Genomic DNA, 25,406 nt, shown 5'->3' on the forward strand with positions numbered 1-25,406 from the left:
TCCCGGAGGGAAGTCACATTACACACAGTACATGACAGCACACAGTGACCAAGGCCGACTAGCCAGGTTGTGCCAGGAAGCACCAAGGACCAAAAGCCAGACTGACTGACTGAATGAATCAACGAATGAATCTACCAATGAACCCTTAATCAAAGATGGCTTTGAATTAAATATGAAATCTAAAGTGTAACTAACTTGTATGTCCTCCACCCTCACCCACTAACTGGTTCCTACCACTTTGTGTTCCCCAGTCTCCCTGTAATCAGGGGAGCAGCACCTAGTGCATACCAGCTCCCTCTGGTGGAGAAGTGTGGTGTTGGATGCAAGGCTGGGTCACGACAATCACACTGGTCTTACCTCAGAGGAGGAACACTACACTCCATTAAAGAAGTGCAGCATCCCTGTGGCGGTCGAACCCTCAGGGGCGCCACACAATCTCTCCCTCCCTGTACTCTGACTTTGTTGTGTGTCTTCAGCTCTGAAAAGAGCTATTTTTTGGTGGTATTATGGAGCTAGTCCTTTAAACTGTCCCTGCTGGAGTATCTCTCCTTCCCTACTCTAAACTGAACTAGTATACACTGCAGGTAGCCCTTAAAAGGGCTTTCGTTTTATCAAGAGTCCTAAACGCTCTTCCTAGCAGCTCAGCGATCTCGCCCTATGCTTGTAGAAAGCAGGCTCCGGACGCAATGTGCCCAAAATGGCGGCGACAGGGCTTAAATAGACCCTATGACGCTGGGCGGCCAGCCAATCACAGTAATGCCACAACCAAGATGTCTGTGGCATTACTGTGATTGGTTAAGAAGCCCAGCATGTTTTGTGGCTGCAAAGGAGGCGCCAAAACTGCAGGGCGGGACATCTGAATATAGCGAGGCGAGTACACAAATATTCACAATATAACGAGTAACCCGAATACCGTACTATCCGTGCAAATAGTAACGAATACACTCGCTCATCACTACCTGCAGTACATCATGTGGAGGGGTTATCAGCTTATATAAAAAAAGAACTGAGCCTTACTTACTTTCACTTGTTCCAGCTCTGTCCAAGTCGCAGTTGTTTGGCTGCAGCGGTGATAATTAAATCGACACCGCTGCAGCCTGTCTACAGGCAGAGCCACTGAGCTGAGGAATTGGCTGCAGCACTGTCAATCTGATGTCAACACTGCAGCACTGCAGCCAAACAAAAGGGACCATAGCAGCATTGGAAAAACAGTGTGGGACTCGGGGATGGTAAAACAAGGTCAGCTTGGGGGGGGGTTTACACCTAAACTGAGCCTATCGCAAAAGTTTGGTAAAAAGGGAAAACCTCTTTAAGGCAGTATGCCACGGAAGTACAGTTGAGGGCACATGGATGTCAAATATGGGCCCATGGATGGTTATGGGACAATGATTGAATAGATTCTGCATGAATTGAGTTTACTATGAATTTTTTTGAAATTTGTACCAGACAAATAGCCTAAAATGGCTGCCGCCATGTTACTGATCACATAACCTTGGGCTTGGCTTCCTCATCATACCTTGCAGTTACCACACCCTATAGCACAGCCAGTTATTAGATACTATATGACTCGTAGCCAGTATAAAAGCCCAAGCAGGGGATGCTGATGCTAATTTTGAGAAATGTACAGTAGATAAGAGAGAGAACCTCGGCGATCAGTCAGAGAGACTTGGCATAAAGTGTGAGAATTAGGATGCAAGGAATAGAAAAAATATATATTTAATTATAACAAATTGAGAGACAGGAGACATAGTAGTCACTGACACGGTGTTAGACAGGGAGCTGCTGTTATTAGTCATTTTTTTGTACCTGTCCACGGTCTGCTTTTGCTTCACCTAATATTGCTATATTTTCTGTGTCAACCTACCAGCATTTATACACACCACCATTAATTCTAGTTCAGTCAGTGACAAATATGTGAGGCCAAAATCATATCTATCAAGGTCACTTTGACATTACCAAGGCAGTCTATGCATTAAAGAGCTTGATAGGGGTGAGAAACAGTCCTTGGAGACCTCAGCGTATTACACACATTTTTTCAGGACAAAATGAAGCTTTGGAGCACTTTTCGATTTGTGCTAAAATCATCAAACTTTTTGCCGACTTGGACAAATAGAACCCAGGAACAAAGTTTAGAAAATGTGCTCATCTCTATATATGAAGCGATACAAGGTTGTATAAAACCTTCAATAGTCAAATTCAGTCCTGATTAATCCCAGAGCCTTCCATGAAATTATTGCCATTTTTTTCCAATGGTTTCCTTTTTCCCTTCTGCAGATATTTTCGGCAAACAACATATGGAAGAAACATGACCCAGATCTCTAGTGATGTCAACAAGCCTGTGTAAGACAACTGGTCGTACAAAGCCTTCCATTTGTATAAGCCGTACATTCCACAGATACCAGAAAACCAATTAGTGCTATAAAGCGGAGTCACCGCAGCCATCGTTATTTCTTAATAAATGGTATAACCCTTTATCTCAGCCGGCTTTACCTATCCCAACAATTAATAACAGTGGATCTTCTAGTAGCAACCGGTGAAACCCTAGAAGCCAGGTACAAGAAGAACGAGAAGGAACTGAAATAATCACCAAATTTTACTAAAGTTCCATCACTGGACTATCAGTGATTTGCTGTCAGACAAGATCTGATGATACCTCCTGATGGCAGGAGTGGGTGAAAAATGTAGAATTGGTTCACTGGTTTCTATTATACCTTTTCTATGATTGTTCCTCACCTGGTTTTGGCTCCCACTGCCGAGAAAAAATACTGACTGAATACTGATAGTGGGGCCAAGGCCTAAGGGAGGGCCACTATCATATCCCCAATACATCTTATAAAATAAAGATAAAGTGGGCAACCCGTTTCATTTTAACTAAGAACACCATGAAAAATGTAAAAATTGTTTTTTTAAGCATTGTTCCAAATTAAAAGAAATCACGAAAATAGATTTTTCAGCTTTTGCTCTTTCTTTTTTTTTCTCCACTTTTTCCATGAGCCACCATTTTTTTAGTATTATCACATTATAGTCGGGCTAGTTTTCTGCAGGGCAAGTTGTAGTTTGGAATGACATAATTTATTTTACCCTACAATGTACTGAAAAATGGGAAAAATGGGGTGAAATGGTGAAAAAAAAAACACAATTTAGTCATAGTATTTTTTTTACGGCATTCATTGTAATGTTAAAAATTATGGAAACATGATTCTGCAGGTCAGTACGATGACGATGATACTAAACTTGCATAGTTATTTATTTTACTGGTCAAGAAATGTAGAATTATGTAAAAAAAAAAAACATTTGCTTTGTGACACCATATTCCTGGACTCGTAACTTTTTTACTTTTCCATCGATGGACCTGTGTGAGGGACTGTTTTTGAGTTTTGAGCTTAAATTTTTATTGCTACAATATAGTGCTGCGTCCAAAAAAAACAGTATTAGTTTTTTTTTCCTTTTGGAATTTATTGTACGTGTAAATGATTTATATATTGATAGATTAAACACAATGATACCAAATCAGTTTTTTTTTATTTTTGTACTGGGAAAAGTGGTGTGATTTAATTTTATTACTTTTCAATCATTAAAACATTACTTTACCTTATTTTTTAGTCCCCTTAGAGGACTTTAACTATATACTGCAGGGCATCATAGGAGGACCAAGAAGGCAATGAGAAGGAACTTCACCATGGCTGCCATGCAGTGATGTAACTAGAGTCTGATGGGCCCTGCTGCAAAATTTTGACCTAGAACCCCCTGCATGTTGGCCACACGTGTGGGCCCTTGTAGCATTTTAAATCCTATAAAGGACATACGTGTTTCCCCCTCCCCCATTCTGGGCTAATGTCCTCCATCCTGGACCCATTCCTGGCATATAAGTCCCATCCATCCTGGTATGTATGTCCCTCATCATGGCCCTATCCTGGTATATACAGTATATCCCCTCATCCTGGTATATATGTCCCCCATCCTGGATCCATCCTAGTATATATGTCCCTCATCCTGATATATATGTCCCTCATCCTGGGCCCATTCTGGCATATATGTCCCGCATCCTGAACCCCATCCTGGTATATATGTCCCCCATCCTGGGGCCATTCTGGTATATATGTCCCCCATCCTGGTATATATGTCCCCCATCCTGGGGCCATTCTGGTATATATGTCCCCCATCCTGGTATATATGTCCCCCATCCTGGGGCCATTCTGGTATATATGTCCCCCATCCTGGTATATATGTCCCCCATCCTGACCAGTGTCTGATATATATGTCCCCCTTACTGGGCCCATCCTGGTATATACAGTACAGACCAAAAGTTTGGACACATCTTCTCATTTAAAGATTTTTCTGTATTTTCATGACTATGAAAATTGTACATTCACACGGAAGGCATCAAAACTATGAATTAACACATGTGGAATTATATACTTAACAAAAAAGTGTGAAACAACTGAAAATATGTCTTATAGTCTAGGTTCTTCAAAGTAGCCACCTTTTGCTTTGATTTCTGCTTTGCACACTCTTGGCATTCTCTTGATGAGCTTCAAGAGGTAGTCACCGGAAATGGTCTTCCAACAATCTTGAAGGAGTTCCCAGAGATGCTTAGCACTTGTTGGCCCTTTTGCCTTCACTCTGCGGTCCAGCTCACCCCAAACCATCTCGATTGGGTTCAGGTCTGGTGACTATGGAGGCCCGGTCATCTGGCGTAGCACCCCATCACTCTCCATCTTGGTCAAATAGCCCTTACACAGCCTGGAGGTGTGTTTGGGGTCATTGTCTTGTTGAAAAATAAATGATGGTCCAACTAAACGCAAACCGGATGGAATAGCATGCCGCTGCAAGATGCTGTGGTAGCCAAGCTAGTTCAGTATGCCTTCAATTTTGAATAAATCCCCAACAGTGTCACCAGCAAAGCACCCCCACACCATCACACCTCCTCCTCCATGCTTCATGGTGGGAACCAGGCATGTAGAGTCCATCTATTCACCTTTTCTGCGTCGCACAAAGACACGGTGGTTGGAACCAAAGATCTCAAATTTGGACTCATCAGACCAAAGCACAGATTTCCACTGGCCTAATGTCCATTCCTTGTGTTCTTTAGCCCAAACAAGTCTCTTCTGCTTGATGACTGTCCTTAGCAGTGGTTTCCTAGCAGCTATTTTACCATGAAGGCCTGCTGCACAAAGTCTCCTCTTAACAGTTGTTGTAGAGATGAACTCTGAGTGGCATTGACCTGGTCTCTAATCTGAGCTGCTGTTAACCTGAGGCTGGTGACTCGGACAAACTTATCCTCAGAAGCAGAGGTGACTCTTGGTCTTCCTTTCCTGGAGCGTTCCTCATGTGAGCCAGTTTCTTTGTAGCTCTTGATGGTTTTTGCAACTGCACTTGGGGACACTTTCAAAGTTTGCCCAATTTTTCTGACTGACTGACCTTCATTTCTTAAAGTAATGATGGCCACTTGTTTTTCTTAATTTAGTTGCTTTTTTCTTGCCATAATACAAATTCTAACAGTGTATTCAGTAGGACTATCAGCTGTGTATCCACCTGACTTCTGCACAACACAACTGATGGTCCCAACCCCATATATAAGGCAAGAAATCCCACTTATTAATCCTGGCAGGGCACACCTGTGAAGTGAAAACCATTTCCGATGACTACCTCTTGAAGGTCATCAAGAGAATGCCAAGAGTGTGCAAAGCAGTCATCAAAGCAAAAGGTGGCTACTTTGAAGAACCAAGAATATAAGACATATTTTCAGTTGTTTCACACTTTTTTGTTAAGTATATAATTCCACATGTGTTAATTCATAGTTTTGATGCCTTCAGTGTGAATGTACAGTTTTCAAAGTCATGAAAATACAGAAAAATCTTTAAATGAGAAGGTGTGTCCAAACTTTTGGTCTGTACTGTATGTCCTCCATCCTGACCACATCATGATATATATGTCTCCCTTTCTGGGCCTGTCCTGGTATATACAGTTGAAACCAAAAGTTTACATACACTATATAAGAAAACACATATGCATGTTTTTCTCAATATCTGACATGAAATCAGAATAAACCTTTCCCGTTTTAGGTCAATTAGGATTACACTAATTTTTAATATTTGCCAAATGCCAGAATAATGAGAGAGAGAGAATGTTTTACGGCATTTTTATTACTTACTGCAAAGTCAAAAGTTTACATACACTAAGATTACTATGCCTTTAAACAATTCTGGACTGCCCATATGATGATGTCATGTGTTTGGAAGATTCTGATAGGTTTTTTTGGCAACATCTGGGTTAATTAGAGACACATATGTGGATGTATTTTAATGCACACGTGAAACACACTGCTTCTTTGTTTAGCATCATGGGAAACTCTAAAGAAATCAGCCAAGATATCAGGAAGCGAATTGTGGACTTTCACAAGTCTGACTCATCTTTGGGTACAATTTCAAGATACCTGAAGGTGCCTCATTCATCTGTACAAACCATTATATGCAAGTTCAAAGAAGATGGGAATGTCCAGGCATCATACCGCTCAGGAAGGAAACAGGGTCTGTGTCCCAGAGATGAACTTGCTTTGGTCCGACATGTGCATAACAACCCAAGGACAAAAGCAAAAGACCTTGTGAAAATGATGGCAGAAGCTGGTATGATTGTGTTAATATCCACAGTGAAACGAGTACTGTATCAACATGGACTGAACGGCCACTCAGCCAAGAAGAAGCCATTAATCCAAAATAAACATAAAAAGCCAGATTAATGTTTGTAAATGCACACAGGAACAAAGACCTTCATTTCTGGAGACATTTCCTTTGGTCAGATGAAACTCAAATTGAAATTTTTGGCCATAATGACCATCGTTTACATGTGTAGGAAAAAGGGAGAAGCTTGGAAGCCTAAGAACACCATCCCAATTGTGAAACACGGGGGTGGCAGCATCATGTTGTGGGCTTGTTTTGCTGCAGGAGGGACTGGTGCACTTCATAAAATAGATGGCATCAAGAGAAAAGAAGATTATGTGAGAATACTGAAGCAACATCTTAAGACATCAGCCAGGAAGTTAAAGCTCGAGCGGAAATGGGTCTTCCAAATGGACAATGACCCGAAGCATACTGCCAAAATGGTAACAAAGTGGCTTAAGGATAACAAAGTCAATGTTTTGGAGTGGCCATCACAAAGCCCTGATCTCAATCCTATTGAAAATTTATGGGCAAAGCTGAAAAGGCAGGTGAGAGCAAGGCGACCGACAAACCTGGATCAGTTACACCAGTTTTGTCAGGAGGAATGGGCCCAAATTCCGACCAACTATGGTAAGAAGCTTGTGGAAGGATATCCCATTCAGTTTAAGGGTAATGGTACCAAATACTAATGAAATGTATGTAAACTTTTGACTTTGCAGTAAGTAATAAAATGCCTTAAACATTCTCTCTCTCTCTCATTATTCTGGCATTGGGCAAATATTAAACATTATGGTAATCCTAATTGACCTAAAACGGGAAAGGTTTATATTTTCCCCTTATTGGGCCCATCCCGGCATATATGTCTACCATTCTGGCATATATGTCCCACTTCCTGGACCCCATCCTGGTTATATGTCCCCTATCCTACGTCAGGGTGCGCAAAAAGGCTAAAAGCTTTACTCGCCCTCCCGAGGTCCAGCTCTGAGTCTCCACCACTGGTCTCAGTGTCTGTTATTGTCTGCAGAGCTGACATCCCATCAATAGACCTGCAGCCAATCAGTGAGATTAGCGGCAGTGAGCAGCTTGTGCTGACAACTCGGGCAGAGCCCCTGAGTTTACTGATTGGAGGGTGGAGGAGATGAGGACTGGGACTGGGGAAGGTGAGAAATCACAGTTTGTTTGTTTGTTTGTTTAAAACAAAGAAAACCCCTTTAACTGTCCATAGACATATATAGACATAGGGAACTTTGAGCCACACTTTCTCTTGATCAGTGGCGGTCTCAGTAGCCAGACCCTGAGCAATCATACGATTATCTTCTATTATCTTCTATTCTATGGATAGGTTATAAATATTGTTTATGGAGCTACTCTTTTAAAGGGGTAAATCGGGGGTCAGAGAACGCTTTTAAAGCCTATCACCAGCTCCTATTGTTGTATTAATGGGGTAAGCTATTGAACGGAACCTGTGTACGCAGCCATATTCGTATAATTGGACATTATAGTCATGTTATTCGCTGATACATTTATTTATTCATTTTCACTATGAAAGGAAATTATTTTCCCAGAACAAGTTGATCTAACACTAACGAATATCAGAACATTACGCTCACAATGGCTTCATAGGGAAATCTCCATTAAGCACTTTTATATGAGTCAAGGCTTGTAATAACAATTATCTGCAGAGAAATAAAAATTAAGGATTTTTAGAGAAATGAAAAACAATTTAATGTGATGGAAAAGTTACTAATTATCAGACAAAATGCCTTAGAAATGTGCCACATACAGTAGGTGTGAACTACCTGAAAAATCTGCACCCAGTACTCTACATTGCAGTTATTTGGGAATAGTTTTGCACAGTTTTCAGCTTTGCCCCACACTACTGCAATCGGTATGGGCACTCTTCTAGATAACTACAGGCAGGGTCATAGCTAGCTAGGTTTTCCTTCACATGGGGCAAAAGACAGATTGTTGGACTCCTAAAGCCTTAAAAATGCAGACAGTCCTGGTCCCGCTCTCACGCACCTCCTTCCCTGCAGCGGGAATGTAGCATTACATGGTGGTCAATAGCCATCTTTACAATACAAGGATCTCTCGAAACCACACAAAGATTTTCTTTCCATACTCGTTCCTAGATGGGGGTCTCAAGTAACATAGTTTTTTTTTTTTTTTTAAGGTTGAAGGAAGACTAAGTCCATCTAGTTCAACCATAGCCTAACTTGTTGATCCAGAGGAAGGCAAAAAAAAACCATGTGGCAAACACTAAGCTCCACATTGGGGAAAAAAATTCCTTCCCGACTCCATACGACAATCAGACTAGTTCCCTGGATCAACGTCCTATAAAGGAATCTAGTATTTATAACCTGTAATATTATACTTTTCAAGAAAGGCATCCATGCCCTTCTTAAATTTTAATAGTGAATCACTCATTACAACATCATGTGGCAGAGAGCTCCATAGTCTCACTGCTCTTACAGTAAAGAATCCCCGTCTGTGATTATGATTAAACCTTCTTTCCTCCTGACGTAGAAGATGCCCCCTTGTCCCCGTCTCAGGCCTCAAAGTAAAAAGATCAGTAGAAAGGTCTTTGTACTGTCCCCTCATATACTTGTACATGGTAATAAGATCACCCCTAAGCCTTCTTTTTTCCACAGTAAATAACCCCAAGTGTAATAACCTGTCTTGGTATTGCAGACCCCCCAGTCCTCTAATAACCTTTCTTGGTGTTGCAGACCCCCCAGTCCTCTAATAACCTGTCTTGGTATTGCAGACCCCCCAGTCCTCTAATAACCTTGGTCGCTCTTCTCTGCACCAGCTCTAGTTCAGCTATGTCTTTCTTATACACCGGAGACCAGAACTGTACACAGTATTCTAAGTGTGGTCGCACTAATGACTTGCATAGAGGTAAAATTATCTTCTCCTCATGAGCATCTATGCCTCTTTTAATGCATCCCATTATTTTATTTGCCTTTGCAGCAGCAGCCTGACACTGGCCACTAAACGTGAGCTTGTCGTCCACTAATACACCCAGGTCTTTTCAGTTATAGTTTTGCCCAGTGTTTTACAATTAAGCATATAATTATACATTTTATTTCCTCTGCCCAAGTGCATTACCTTACATTTATCCCCATTAAAGCTCATTTGCCATTTATCAGCCGAAGCTTCTAGTTTACATAGATCCTCCTGTAATATAAAATTGTCCTCCTCTGTATTGATTACCCTGCAGAGTTTAGTGTCATCTGCAAATATTGAAATATTACTCTGTATGCCCCCTACAAGGTCATTAATAAATATGTTAAAAAGAAGGGGGCCCAATACTGACCCCTGTGGTACTCCACTGTTAACTGAGACCCAGTCTGAGTGTTTTCCATTAATAACCACCCTTTGTTTCCTATCACTGAGCCAATTCTTAACCCACATACATATATTTTCCCCTATCCCCATTGTTCTCATTTTATGTATCAACCTTTTGTGTGGAACCGTATCAAAAGCTTTTGAAAAGTCCATATACACAACATCCACTGCATTTCCTTGGTCCAGTCCAGAACTTGCCTCCTCATAAAAACTGATCAGATTAGTTTGACAGGAACGGTCCCTCGTAAACCCATGTTGATATTGGGTCATGAGGTTATTCTTCTTCAGATACTCTAGTATAGCATCTCTTAGGAAACCCTCCAGGATTTTACCCACAGTAGAGGTTAAGCTTACCGGCCTATAATTTCCAAGTTCAGTTTTTGTCCCCTTTTTGAATATTGGCACCACATTTGCTATACGCCAGTCCTGTGTTACAGACCCTGTTATTATGGAATCCTTAAAGATTAAAAATAATGGTCTATCTATGACATTACTTAATTCCTGCAGTACTCGCGGGTGTATCCCATCCGGGCCCGGGGATTTGTCAACTTTAGTGATTTTTAGACGCCGCCGTACTTCCTGCTGGGTAAAGCAAGTGACATTTACTGGAGAATTTTTGTTATCACTAATCATGTTTTCTATCATGCGATTTTCTTGTGTAAATACGGTTGAAAAAAAATCATTTAGCATATTGGCTTTTTCCTCATCCTCATCCACCATTTCACCCAGACTATTTTTAACGGGGCCAACACTATCATTTTTTAGTTTTTTACTATTTATGTAGTTAAAGAATATTTTGGGGTTATTTTTACTTTCTCTGGCAATGATTCTCTCTGCCTCAATCTTTGCTGCCTTGATTTGTTTTTTACATAATTAATTTAATTTTCTATATTTATTTAATGCCTCATCACTACCTACTTGCTTTAGTTCTCTAAATGCTTTCTTTTTGTCACTTATTGCGCCCCTTACAGCTCTATTTAGCCATAGTGGTTTCCTCCTATTTCTAGCATGTTTATTCCCATAGGGTATATATTCTACACAGGTCCTATTCAGGATGTTAATAAATGTCTCCCATTTGCTTTGTGTAGTTTTATGTCTCAGGATATTGTTCCAGTTTATTGCACTAAGATCATCTCTTAACCGTTGGAAATTTGCCTTCCTGAAGTTTAGTCTCCTTGTAACCCCTCTACTACACATCTTATTAAAGGTTACATGAAAACGTATTATTTTGTGATCACTATTACCTAAGTGACCCCCAACTCGTATATTTGATATGCTGTCTGGCCTATTGGTTAATATTAGGTCTAGCAGTGCCCCCCTTCTTGTTGGGTCCTGAACCAGTTGTGAAAGGTAATTGTCTCTCATAGTAGTCAAAAACCTATTTCCTTTGCTTGAACTACATGTTTCTGTCCCCCAATGTATTTCAGGGTAGTTGAAGTCTCCAATAAAAATGACTTCTCCTTGAGTCGCTGCTTCATCTATTTGCTTTACGAGGATATTCTCCGCTACTTCCATTATTTTTAGAGACTTATACAAAAAGTAGGTACGCCGCTCTTTGATGATCATCAACGCGAAGACTAAATGGGTTGTTGCACCTAGGACCCGAGGCACATGCCTTCACTTGTGCCCTAGCTAAACCCCTAAGACCTCATTCACACGTCAGTATTTTCCACGGAAAATAGACCACATTTTTTATCATGCTGGTATGTGCTGCCCCCCTCCTGTCCCCACCATCCAATCCTGGTATGCGTGGCACCCCTCACCCCCCAATCCTGGTATGCGTGGCACCCCTCATCCCTATCCTGGTGTGTATGGTATCCCTCATCCTGGTATGCATGGCACCCTATCCCTCACTCCCAATCCCGGTATGCGTAGCACCCCTCATCCCCAATCCCGGTATGCGTGGCACCTCACCCCCAATCCCGGTATGCGTGGCACCCCCCACCCCAAATCCCGGTATGCGTGGCACCCCTCATCCTTATCCTGGTGTGTATGGTATCCCTCATCCTGGTATGCATGGTACCCCATCCCTCATCCCTATCTTGGTGTGTATGGTATCCCTCATCCTGGTATGCATGGCACCCCATCCCTCATTCCCAATCCCGGTATGCGTGGCACCCCTCATCCCCAATCCCGGTATACATGGCACCCCTCATCCCCAAACCCAGTATGCGTGGCACTCCTCACCCCCAATCCCGGTATGCGTGGCACCCCTCACCCCCAATCCCGGTATGCGTGGCACCCCTCACCCCCAATTCCGTTATGCGTGGCACCCCTCACCCCAATCCTGGTATGCGTGGCACCCCTCACCCCCAATCCCGGTATGCATGGCACCCCTCACCCCCAATCTCGGTATGCGTGGCACCCCTCATCCCTATCCCAGTATGCGTGGCACCCCTCATCCCTATCCCGGTATGCGTGGCACCCCTCATCACTATCCTGGTGTGTTTGGTACCCCATCCCCAATCCCGGCATGCGTGGCACCCCTCATCCCCAATCCCGGCATGCATGGCACCCCTCATCCCCAATCCCGGCATGCGTGGCAGCCCTCATCCCCAATCCCGGCATGCGTGGCACCCCTCATCTCCAATCCCGGCATGCGTGGCACCCCTCATCCCCAATCCCGGCATGCATGGCACCCCTCATCCCCAATCCCGGCATGCGTGGCAGCCCTCATCCCCAATCCCGGCATGCGTGGCACCCCTCACCGCCCAATCCTGGTATGCGTGGTACCCCTCACCCCCAATCCTGGTATGCGTGGTACCCCTCACCCCCCAATCCTGGTATGTGTGGTACCCCTCACCCCCCAATCCTGGTATGCGTGGTACCCCTCACCCCCAATCCTGGTATGTGTGGTACCCCTCAACCCCCAATCCTGATATATGCATGGTCCCCTCACCCCACAATCCTGTTATGTGTGGCCCCCTCATCCCTTTCACACTGTACACACATACATAAAAAATAAACAGTTATACTCACCTTTCTTCTCTGTGCTCCAGCGCTGCTGTGTCCTCTTCTGCCGGAGGCCGGGGGAGGAGTGTGGCACTGGAGCACCGCGCTGTCCGGCGCCATTTTGCTGAAGACACACTGTAAATGTGTCTTCAGCAAAATGGCACCGGATAGCGCAATGCGCATTCGCCGATCCGACGCCTCACTCCTGCCCCCTGTCTCCGGCCAGAAGAGAGGCGCCGCGGCAACGCTCCTCCCGGTCAGGTAAGTATGTAAGTATGGCGCCGGAGATCACGGTATGAGTTCAGTGTCTATGCATACCGCGATCTCCGACACCATATACTCCTCTTACCTGTAACGGCTGGATGCGTGCTTCTGTCTGGAGCCAGACTGCGCGTCACGCATGCGCAGTCTATCGAGGCTTCAGACAGAGGTACGCATCCCCGGTTATATTATAGATTGTCAAATTTGAACCGACGCTCGGATCAAAGTCAGACATGTCTCCAAGATTTTCCGAGGACCTTTCTACAGACATTTGAATGGCCCCATAGACTATCACAGATGCGAGAGCTATCTATGAAAAACACAGATAGCACTTGTAAGTGAAAATTGGACGTGTGAATGAGGCCCAACTCAGCATTAACCAAGAACATCATTGACCAGGTATTGACTCGTTCTGAATGACAGTACTGTGGGAGTTGCTCCGACACAACTTTATAAATCAACATCTTAAGGCTGTGTGCAGATAGAGTTTTTTTTTTAAAAGAGTCCTTAAGCATCAGAACTGCTTTAAGGCTGTGTGCACAAATAGATTTTCTTTTATGAGTTTTTGGAGCAGAAATTGAGTGGAAACTCTCAAAATTTCAAATTCTCCAAAAACTTTACGTTTCCTCTCAGTTTCTGCTGCGTAAACTCTGCAATGAGATTCACACCTTAAAGGCACCACAAAAGTCTCTCCTAATTCATCTCAATGCTAATCTTCTTTGTTGTTCACATGTGGACTTTTTTGAGCATTTTTTCCCACTTTAAATTTTGAACAATCCTGGTGGAAAAAAAAAAGAAAGTACATGTCACTTCTTTGAAGAGGTTCCTGATGGAATCCACTCTAAACTAGACACTGTCCAATCATGCTTCAGAAAAAAAACTTTTCCAACTCTTCCAAAACACTTCAAAAACTCTTTCAAACTGAGTTAGGTTAGCAAAAAAACTTCTGCTTTTATTTTCTATGCACATTTGAACCAGCAGAGTGTTGTTGTTTTTTTTCAAATCTGCAGCTCATGAATTCTTTCAGAGTTTTTGCAGCGTTTTTTACCCATTCAAAATGAATACGGGAAAAAACGGAAGTAAAACTCATCAAAAAGGTGCATATTTTACACAGCATTTATCCAGCCTATGCTAATTTTTGCTGAAGAAAAACCTGCTTCAAATACTCAACTTGGGCACATTCACTCTGTGGCCTAACAAATAAGCGCTGATCAGGTTGAGTAAGACAAGTTGGAGAATTCAGATTCTTTAAATTTGAGGACAAGTACAGCGTTACTTGTATCACTTGTTCTCGTAGGCAAAATGATGTAAAAAACTAGAAAACCCCTAATATATATCAATAGGATCCGTCAGGTGCCATTGGTATGTGTTAAATAATGGATCTGGCATTGTGTGAACAGAACCTTAAACATGTCTGTAGGATCAGACTACAAATGGAATATATTTAAACAAGAGGGAGAGGGGGGGGGTGATCGAACAAGTCCAAAAAGTATAGGAAACAGTATAATCAGCCATGCATATATGAAAAATGGGTATAGTTTAACTCATAAAAATAAGGGGGAACATTACCAATAGTGGGTACTCCGGGAACCTGCGCGTCCACCTTGACGCGCGTTTTGGAATACCTTCGTTAGGGGGCTGATTACTGTTAGTGACCTAGTGGTCACATTATGACCAATCATTTTGTATGGTAGCCAATGTGGAAGGGTTTATTGCCTTGCATTACAGTGGGCTTCTAATATGAATTACCATATGTGTTACTCACTTTAACCTTATTTTCTACCCCGGTCCTGTGCGTGCTATGCACACTCTGCACTATTGTCACATTCCCTGCCTGTTGTTATGTCTTATTAAATTAATAAACTTTATACTGTTTTCTATGCTTTTTGGACTTGTTCGATCATTTCCCCCCCCTCCCTCTTGCTTGATTATTGCAATGATCTATCCATTACTGTCCACTACTTGGCAGCCATACTATTTATAGCTGATTCATTAATTATTATTATCATTATGCTGCTATTTTCTCTGAATCTTTGTAAATAGAATATATTTGTAGTCTATTGTCATGGTGACACATAAATCTGCATAAGAGCTATGTGCAAAAAATGGTAAGCGATGTTTAAAATAACGATTGTTTACTAAAATACTTTTTATTTTTTAAAAATAATAATTGGAATTATTAAAAATAGTTAAAAACAATTGCAATTGTTATTTTACTTATTAGTTATCAACAAATCATACAGATCAAAAACTTGAGAAACACTGTAAAATAATTCACTTTGAAGTCCTGGGTGAGATCTTTTCCTCGTAAAGCGTTAAAAAAAGAGAATGGATGAGAGACGAGAAGTTGCTTAAACAATGGATGATGGCTATAAATAATTCATCCATCTTGTGAAGGCGGCAATGTAACCTCCATTGTGGCTTGTGACATTGTCATCCACGTGTTGTCACTCAAGTCTAAGTCATCTTATGGGAATATGACATAATAAAGAAGTAGAGAGCTGTACAAGAAATAGGGGTCTTGTGGGTCCCAAAAGCCAAAAATCCTTAAACGCATCGTCTACTGAAATCTCTTCTCTATTGTATGGTGTCTCCAAGAACTTATAGTAGCAACAAGTAAAAATTGGCCATTATCTACAATGGTAAAGATCAAAGTTCTCCCCAACCGATAAATAACTATGATTTAATACTCAATTGCCAACAGCTCTGTGGGAGTTTCTGGAGTGGAGTCCCCTTTAATGTTTCTTTTACTGCCCCATGAACGTGATTTTGGACCTCTGATGAAGGAGCCATGTACAGGAAACCTCCAGGGAGTGCTTGCTTTCTAGAAGGCTTTTGGATGGCTTCTGCTCCAAGACTCATCTCGGGAGGTCTTCCCTTTATAAGAGTTTGCAAATTTATTCATTATGCTTTGCTTATATAGCGCCATTAATTCCACAGTGCTTTACGGACATTATCATCACTGTCCCCATTGGGGCTCACAATCTAGATTCCCTATCAGTATGTATTTGGAATGTGGGAGGAAACCGGAGAACCCGGAGGAAACCCACGCAAACATAGAACATAAGGAACTTAAGGAGAACATACAAACTCCTTGCAGGTGTTGTCCTTGGTGGGATTTGAACCCAGGACCCCAGCGCTGCAAGGCTGCAGTGCTAACCACTGAGCCGCCATGAAAATACGATGCAATGTGTATGTTTTTGGAATGAGTGTTGTGACATAAACCATTCATGATGATGTTTGGATGAACCGTCCTCTTCCCGTTTACTTGGACAAAAACATTGGGACCTCCCACAAACCCAAATCTACAAGTTTATGGAAAGCTCTGGCAGAGTGTATGGATTTGGAAAGGACATATAACAAATTATACATCAGTTCCATTATTAAAAGGGTGTCGGAAAACCCCTGCTTCACAACAGCAGTTTATTTTCATAAATAAAAAAACTGCGCCTTTCTCACCCTCCTCAAGTCCTCTCTACTGCCCTTGTGTCACTTATTGACTGCAGGGCTGATGTCACATCATTTCACATAGCATCTCTCATCATACTGATCCCATTGGTGTCTTCAGGGATAGCAATGCGACCACAGTGGTCCACCAGCCTTACTTGGCGCTAACGCGCCCCCTGGGCCGTGGTGGGGTACTTGGTAGCCGGGTCGGTCGATGCTGGGGAATGTCACGGTGGCAGTGACCCGGTCCGTGGCCCCAGGTGGTCAATTAAAGGAAAAGTAAAAGGGGAATAAAGTTTTTAGAGATAATGTTTGTGATGCCACCTGTGGTATGCGGCTATATGGGGCCGCCGCTGCGTGCAGATCCACTGGAGCTGATGGTGACGCAGCAGAGTTGGTTCAGCTCTCCACAGGCAGAGCTAAGCTCCAGGGCAGTAAATGAAGAATTATGGAGGTAGATGTTGTTGGTGCAGTGTAGTGCAGGTGATGGCGCAGCAATTATTCAAGGACACAGTGGGGTGCAATCTTCAGGTTTTACTCACAGTTGTTAAGTTCCTCAGGTTACAGTCACCGGTGTCCTGCCCTGCGCCTCACAATCAGTGTCCCAAGCAAGTAGCCTCGGGCCTTGTCGGGTGACTTGCAATCCCCTGGACCCTATGTGGTCACCTTTTCAGCGATATAATTGTGGGTTTGGGCTGCAACACCTTGAAAAAGCGGCAGCCTCCGGTTGGCTAGCTGAGCCTGGTTGTTCTCCACTAGTTTGGGGCCGGTCCCCTTCTGCGGCCTGATCCCTCCATGTCAGTGTGAATTCGGGCACAAGGGGTGGCTTCCTGCACTAACCGTGCCCCTGGGATCCCTTCTGTTTCTGGAGCCTTTCCCTCTGCTCCCGTCCTCTCTCACTCTCCTCCTGGGCCTCTCTCACCAGGCCCGACTCTTCTCTCTCCTGAGCGGAGCTCCTTCTGAGCTCCCACTCTTAACTGTCTCCTCTCTGTACTGACTGCTTCTAGATGGTTCCCCTTCTTCTTATACTCTTTCTGTCTGTCCTCCACTGATCTACTTCCTCCACCCACCTCCTCTACCTAGTTCCACCCTCCAGCTAGGGACCAGGGACTGTGCTCTCCCTTAGGAGCAATCTCGCCCTTCCCTACTGAAGTAGAGTGTATTGGATGTGTGGCGCCCTGCTAAGCACTGGTGCCACAGAACCCAGAAGGGTGCATGGATGGACTTCTCCACAAGAGGCCCCTCACACATTCACACACCTCCACCCTACCACCTCAGACCACCAGAGGGAGCCTGTTAGGGATATATATAGGGAGGGTGGAGCCAGCCAGGCTAGGAGTCACGGAGGCCCCAGCATCCAGGGAGAATGATCTCCAAGAGAAGGCCCTACCACCAGGTCAGCAGGTGCAAAGAGAGACAGTAACCAAGCTAGGCCTAGCTCCAGGCAGGTCAGAAGCTTAACAAGTAAAGCCATAGATCAGGAGGCCCTATACCCGCTCACTGGGGAAAGTCCAAAAGTACGCACTTCGTCCAGAGTACCCTGGACCGTGCCTGCAACATCACCAGTAAAGGTACTGAGGCTTGCCCCCGTGTGAGTATCCATCTTTCCTCCGGGACCGTCCTGCCATCTCTCCCTTGCACCACCATCCATTACACCCCATGCTGCCCTGGAGCTAGCTCTACCTGTGGAGAGCCACACCATCCCTGCTGATGTAACACCAGCTCCAGAGGACTGCTCCGCAGCGGCGGCACCCCTTAGCCGCATTCCACAGGTGACGTCACGAACTTTCCAAATCCCCTATAAATTTCCCCTTTTTACTGACCGCCCTGGGTCACGGACCGGGCCAGCCACTGTGATATCCCCCATACTGGCATCCATAGGCCCGGCTGCTGAGTACCCCATGGCCCAGGGGGCGCGTCAGCCTTGGCGTCACAAACAGGATTCCGTGCCCGTTGCCACCGGGTACTGTGCGCCTTAAAAGACTGTGATACTCACTGTGGTGAAGGTTTCCTGCCATTCCCGAGATTTCCCGCCATTGTCCGCCATCTTCCTGTAACCGTGCGGGAAGAAGAGGGGCATAACCGCGGGAATCGGAGATGCATAACCGCTGGAAGCGCGTGAAGCCCAGGACACGCCCCGCCACTGACGTTGAACCAGGAAGCGTCAGGTCCTGGAAAGAGCCCAGAGGACGCTCTGACGTCAGAAGCGAGCAACGCAAGGTCCTGGAAGAAGACCGTTGCCTGCGGAGCTGTAGCCTACCTGTTAAAGAAAGTGAAGAAGGTAGGCCCCGGTTCACTAGGGGGGCGCAACCATGGCCGACGACCAGCAAGCCGCCAGAGCACCGGTTAACGCTCCTGATGCCCAACCTGCGCCCGGCGCTGCACAGGCCAGAGCGGCCACTCCACCAGCAGGGGTCATGACTCCGTTGATACCAATGGCCCTGCCGTATATCCCTGGAGCGAAGTGGCTCCCCCTGTATAATGGCAAGCCGGAAACCCTGTCCGGATTCAAGAGAAAGATATGTGGTGTACTGGACATGTATTCTATGAACGGTAAACAGAGAGCCGCTGTTGTGCTGGGACAATTGACTGGTGCCGCAGAGTGGGAAGTTGAAACCTGACCAGCCGCACACCAGGAATCGGTATCCATCATCTTTAAGAGACTGAAAACTGTGTTTGAAAACCGCACTGAGACGGATCTCCGGATGAGGTTCTACCACTGTGTCCAGAAACCTGAGGACAGTGTCCGGGACTACGGGAAGCCCTGCGGACCCTGAAACAGGTTAGTCCAGCCAGCATACAAAATGAAAACAAAATGCTGACGGAACAGTTCATCCGAGGGTTGAGGTCCCAGGAGGAGAGCAGAACTGTACGGTGGTGGATCTTAGACCATCCAGATGCCACCTTTGACACCCTTAAGGACATGGCTATAAAAGGTCTGCAGCCCCTGGAGACAACAGATACTGCTATCCAGCGTTACCAGGGTGGGGCCACCCCAGTGCCCGCAGCACCCACTGCTCCTTCATTAACGGCTGAAACAAAGATGCAAACAGTGCCTCCTAGCGAGCTGGACAGCCTACGCTCTGAAGTGCGCCAGTTAAGTAAAACCATGGCCACTGTTCTGAGCATCCTGCAGTTACAGACGGAGCCTGAGCCGAAAGGAAGGATCCTACTTGCCGAAAACCCTGAGGATGTCCCCTGGATGAGGAGAAGGAGGAGGACAACGCCACCCCATAGGAGGACAACGCCACCCCGTGGGAGGACCAACGACCAACGTCACCCTCCTGGAGAATTCATCTGCTACCGCTGCCAGAAGGCAGGCCACACAGCGCGGAACTGTCCTTTAAACGAGCAAACCCTGGGGCCGAGGGCCGACACCCAGGAGTAGACCAAGCAGGCCCATCAAACTGGTACCGTCGGTTCATGGGAGGAAGGCCTTTCCTATCCATTGTGCTGGATGGCATCGCGACACCTGCCCTGCTGGACACTGGCTCGCAGGTAACCATCATACCTGATGTCCTCTACAAAAGGTACTGGTCCGTAGATGAACTCCAGCCGCCAGCCCCGAACCTCTCCGTGTATGCCTCTAACGGCCTACCTCTTAACCTAGTAGGGGTTAAGGACGTGACAGTGAAGGTGGGGAGAGCGGAACTAAAGGACCAAGGACTGATTGTAGTGGAGTCTAACCCTGGTGACACAGACTTGTACATGATACTTGGTAGAAATATTGTTGGTAACTGTTTGGGAGAAGTGTTGTTTTTGCTCCAACAGATTGCTGACACCGCCAAACCAGGGCAGAGGAAGGTGCTCCAGAGAGAGATACGAGGCCTCCTGTACCAGCAACAGGTAAAGCTAACAGGTGGTGAGATTGGTAATGTACGGGTGACAGACTCGATACCCATTGGGATTCCCCCGATGTGTGAAATGTTGATTTGGTGTAGGGCAGCAATAGGTCTCACAGAACTACCAGGTGGTAGTGGAGCCTATTAGCTCAGAGCACAGACCTACACTCTTAACTGCCAGGGGGGTGGTTGATGTACGCAATGGGAGGGTACCCGTACGTCTCCAAAACTGTGGGGAGGATGAAGTTAAGCTACCGAGATATGTCACTGTTGCACGGTTGTATACCGTAAATGATGATGCCATACACACGTTGGAATCCTTGACCCCACCAGATACAGTGGAGGACAATGACTCCGAAGCTCAGATGGAGGATTGGTGTCAACAACTCCATGTTGGGACTGACGCCACTCCCGTCCATCAAAAATAAGGTGTATACAGGGTGGTCCAGGAATACGAACAGGTATTCAGCAAACACCCACTTGATTTTGGGAGGAGTAAAGGGGTACAACACCATATATCCACAGGTGACCATCCACCCATGAAAGAATGTTACTGGCCAATACCACCTGCACACTACCAGAAAGCGAAGGAAATGTTGCATGACATGAAGAAAGCAGGGGTAATAAGAGATAGCTGTAGCCCCTGGGCAGCTCCCCTGGTCCTGGTCAGGAAAAAGGATGGAAGCATGAGGATGTGTGTAGATTACAGACAGGTAAATCGCATAACACATAAGGATGCATACCCTTTGCCCCGTATAGAGGAATCCCTGGCTGCACTAAAATCTGCAAATTACTTCTCTACCCTTGACCTCACTAGTGGGTACTGGCAAGTAGCAGTTGCTGAGGAGGATCGGGAGAAGACGGCCTTCACCATCCTGATGGGACTCTTCGAGTTCAACAGTATGCCGTTCGGACTCTGCAACGCCCCTGGAACGTTCCAGAGATTGATGGAGTGCTGTTTGGGACACCGTAACTTCAAGACCGTGCTGCTATACCTGGATGACGTGATAGTGTACTCCAAGACGTATGAGGACCATTTGAAGCACCTGGCGGAGGTATTTGAGTCGTTGTCCCGGTTAGAGATGAGCGGTGTTCGACTCGAACTGTTCGCCAATCTCAAATTCGAGCTGTTTTGGGTGGTGTTCGAGCCGTTCGGCGAACACGAACAATTTGAAAAAAATCCAGCTGTTCGAGGTTATGTTCGATAACTGTTCGTGCACCAAAATCATAACTGGATTTTTTCTCAGTAATGCTGAAAATTAATCTTAATACGCAGTTTGAGTGTACAGCGGGGTGGGGGGAGGGGCAGGGGATGGATCTCTGCATAAATAATGAAGATCTCCATTTTTTTTTCTCTTTCCCGCATTTACAGTGGGGAGGTGCAATCTGTCAGCCTATCAGCAGCGCACACACGGAGCAAAGTGCTTTTTTTCACACAAGCAAGGGCATGTGTCATTGGCAACGTATGTCACATGTCCTTGCCCTATAAGACCCAGCCATTTTCCCCGTCGCCACCATTTTCTCACTGCTGCAGCTGCGTGTTAATTTCAAGCCAATTTTCGCACAAATCTACAGATAGCTTGGGAGTAGGGAATAGTTGTGATAAAAAGTCCTTTTGAGGACTAGGTTACATCATTTCCTACAACTTTTATCAGGCAGGTCTGTGCTCTTAAATAGATAGGTTGTGGGAGTAAAGACTAGCTGTAATTGCAGTCCTTTTGAGGGCTAGGTTACATCAGTTCCTATCACTTTTTGCCAGGCAGGTCTGTGCCCTTGCTGTGCAAGTTTTTTTCACAGCATTTGGCTAAATCTAGCAAAGCAAATCCTTTTTAGCCTTTTGCAGTGTGTGTTAGTCAGTGGAGAAGCCTATTTGTGTTGCAAGCTACACCACCTGTGTATAGAATACACATTTTTTTACTGCACCTAGTGAAGTAAAACGTTTTGGGCAAAGCATCATTCTATTAGTCCATCTATACTAACCTCCACCAGGTTGCAAATTCAAAATAATTTTTATCTGCATCTAACCCAGCCAATACTTTTGGGCTAATACCACCGTTTGGCCACTCAGCTCTGCTCGGTTCCCATCCATTGTTTTTTGTGCAAACAACTCCAGAGTTGTCAATTAGTTAACCACCAAAATGAGTGGAAAAAGGCCTGCTGCTGGTGGAAAGGGGAATAGGCGTGTTGGGAAGGGGAAAAAAGGTTGTGTCCGTGGGGTAGGTGTTAAAGCAACAGTAACATCTGCAGAAGAAAGACCATCTTCCAGCCAAACTAAAATGTCTACTTCTTTTAGCGGACAATGTGATAAGATCCCTTTCTTACGGCCACGCCAATCGCTACAAATTCCAGATGAGGCACAAAAACAGCAGGTGCTTCAACGGATATCAAGTGCTCCTTTAAGTGGGCTCTCCTCCACATCAACTTGAACATCACAAATACTCCAGTCCTCAGAGGTGTCACCCCAATCGCACTTGCTTCCTCACACCTCCCAAGTCTCCAGCTGCCCGTCTGAGTATGAGGTAGAACAGATGGTTGAGTCTGCAGAGCTGTTTACTCATACTATAGCCTGGGAATCAGAGGTCGGCTCCAGAGCTTCTGTGAATCCAGACGAGGAAATGATCTGCACTGATGCCCAGAATCTTTATGAGTCGGATCCAGGACCAGACGCAGAAGATTCTGATCATAATGTAGACCCTCGTTCCCAAACTGTAACTCCTGTTGGTGGAGACAATGAGGAAGACGATGATGAGACTCAAATACCTGATTGGAGCGACAACTTGAGTTTTTTGTCAGGGCAGGAAGAAGTTTGCTCTGAGGACGACGGGTGTGATAACATACAGGGTGATGATGACGAGGAGATCCCACTTACTGTCAACCCACAGTCAGCCAGTCGATGAGGTCAGCAGAGGAGGTGGAGGAGGATGCTAGTGACGACGAGGTCAGGTTGCGCCTTCCTGGACAGAGATGTAGTACTGGAAGCACGTCAACAACTGCATCCTCAAGCACAACTCTGCCTCTGACCACAAGTCGTGGTGGCTCTTCAGGTCGCATGGGTGCTAAGCCTTGCATAGCCTGGGCATTTTTTAAGATCGATAAGGATGACCCAACTCGTGTTATCTGTAACATTTGTCAGCAAAAGCTAAGTAGAGGCCAAAAAATACATAGTTTGAGTACTTCATGCATGAACCGGCACATGGATATGAAGCATAAGTTGCAGTGGGAAGCTCACTGTGCTACAATGCGGCCTAGCCGGGCCGGGCCAACCACCGTCTGCCACATCTTGTGCATCCGCGGCCTCTTCATCCTCTGTGACTGGGGGGACAGCAGTCACACCTGTTTTGGGACGCAGACCTGCCACCTCTTTACCCGCAACAGCCAGCGTGATTGGCAGGTCATCATTTCTTTGGAGGTGGAAACACCAGCTGGTGTTCAGCGCTGTCCGACATCGATAGCACCACCTTTGGATCAAGGCAACCTAACATGTCCACCTGCATCTTCCTCACAGACCGGCAGTTTGCCAGGGACACCCTTCTCAACCCCGTCTAAGCACAACAGCCAGCCCTCGGTCTCTCAGATGTGGACAAGTAAAAGACCATTTCCTCCTAGCCATGAGAAAGCTAAGAGGTTTAATTTCACCATCTGCAAGCACTTGGCTACAGAAATGCTGCCTTTCCGCCTGGTGGACACAGAGGATTTTCGAGACCATATGTCCGTCGCAGTGACCCAGTACCAGATGCCCAGTCGGCACTACTTCTCAAAGAAAGGTGTGCCTGCGCTCCACCAGCATGTCGCACACAACATCACTGCTTCTTTGAGAAACTCTGTGTGTGACAGGGTGCATTTCACCACAGACACTTGGACGAGTAGGCATGGACAGGGGCGTTACATGTCGCTGACTGGGAACTGGGTAACTATGGTGACAGCAGGACAAGGGGCTGCTGTCCAAGTCTTGCCATCCCCACGAGTTGTGAGTCAATCCTCTTTATCTCGAAATTCCTCCACTGCTTCTGCCTCCTCAACCTCCTCTCGGTCCTCCACCTGCACCCAAAGCCTGTCTGGTCATGCCACAAGCTTTCTAACTGCGCAGAAGGGATCCTGCACGCCTCCTTACTATGCAGGCAGCAGGGCTCAACGTCATCAGGCAGTTTTTACTTTAAAATGTCAGGGAAATGTGAGTCACACAGCTGAGGAGTTGTGGTCAGCTCTGGAGAACCAATTTCATGAATGGTTGTCTCCACTGGACCTGAAACCAGGGAAGGCCGTGTGCGGCAATGCTGCAAACCTGGGTGCGGCCCTTCGCCGGGGCAATGTCACACATGTGCCTTGTATGGCTCACGTGTTGAACCTGGTTGTCCAGCAATTTTTAGCCCACTATCCCGGACTAGATGGCCTTCTGCAGAGCTGAAAAGAGGACATCGGTAAACCGCGCGCCGGCATTTTGAAGCTTTTTTTTTTAAGCTTTTTTCACTGTTTTCAGAACATTAACAGTAAGAACATGGAAGAGTCCAGGAGCCATTTGGTGAGCTGCATATCCTGCTACATGTTCTCAGACTTGCCAGTGGAAAAGCCAAACTTCACATGCCAGAAATGCAAGCTTGTGTCCCTGTTGGAGGAAAAGTTGCGAAATCTAGAAGAGAGGTTAACTACCTTGAAAATCATTAAGGAAGGTGAAAAGTTCTTAGACAGAGCAGAATTATCTCTTCATGATTCAGAAAGAGAAGAAATTCGAACTGCACCTGAGGAAACAGAGGAATGGAAGCATGTGACCCAGAGAAGCAGGAGGATAGAGAGGCAGTCAGCACCTATACTGCTCAGGAACCAGTACCAGGCTCTCTCGCAGGAGAACCATGAAGAAATACAGCAAGATAAGACTTTGCCAGCAATGAATAACCTT

At 45.4% G+C, this 25,406-nt stretch overlaps 1 protein-coding gene across 4 annotated transcripts in view; it reads right to left on the reverse strand.

Moving 5' to 3' along the window:
- The window catches only part of SAMD12 (sterile alpha motif domain containing 12), a 1,186,303-nt gene that overhangs the window by 590,794 nt on the left and 570,103 nt on the right, over nt 1-25,406 (reverse strand). The window lies entirely within an intron of this gene.

This window comes from Phyllobates terribilis, unplaced genomic scaffold, assembly GCF_046119375.1.
Source record: "Phyllobates terribilis strain yellow unplaced genomic scaffold, ASM4611937v1 Scaffold_4__5_contigs__length_816908805, whole genome shotgun sequence".
Classification (NCBI taxonomy): domain Eukaryota; kingdom Metazoa; phylum Chordata; class Amphibia; order Anura; family Dendrobatidae; genus Phyllobates; species Phyllobates terribilis.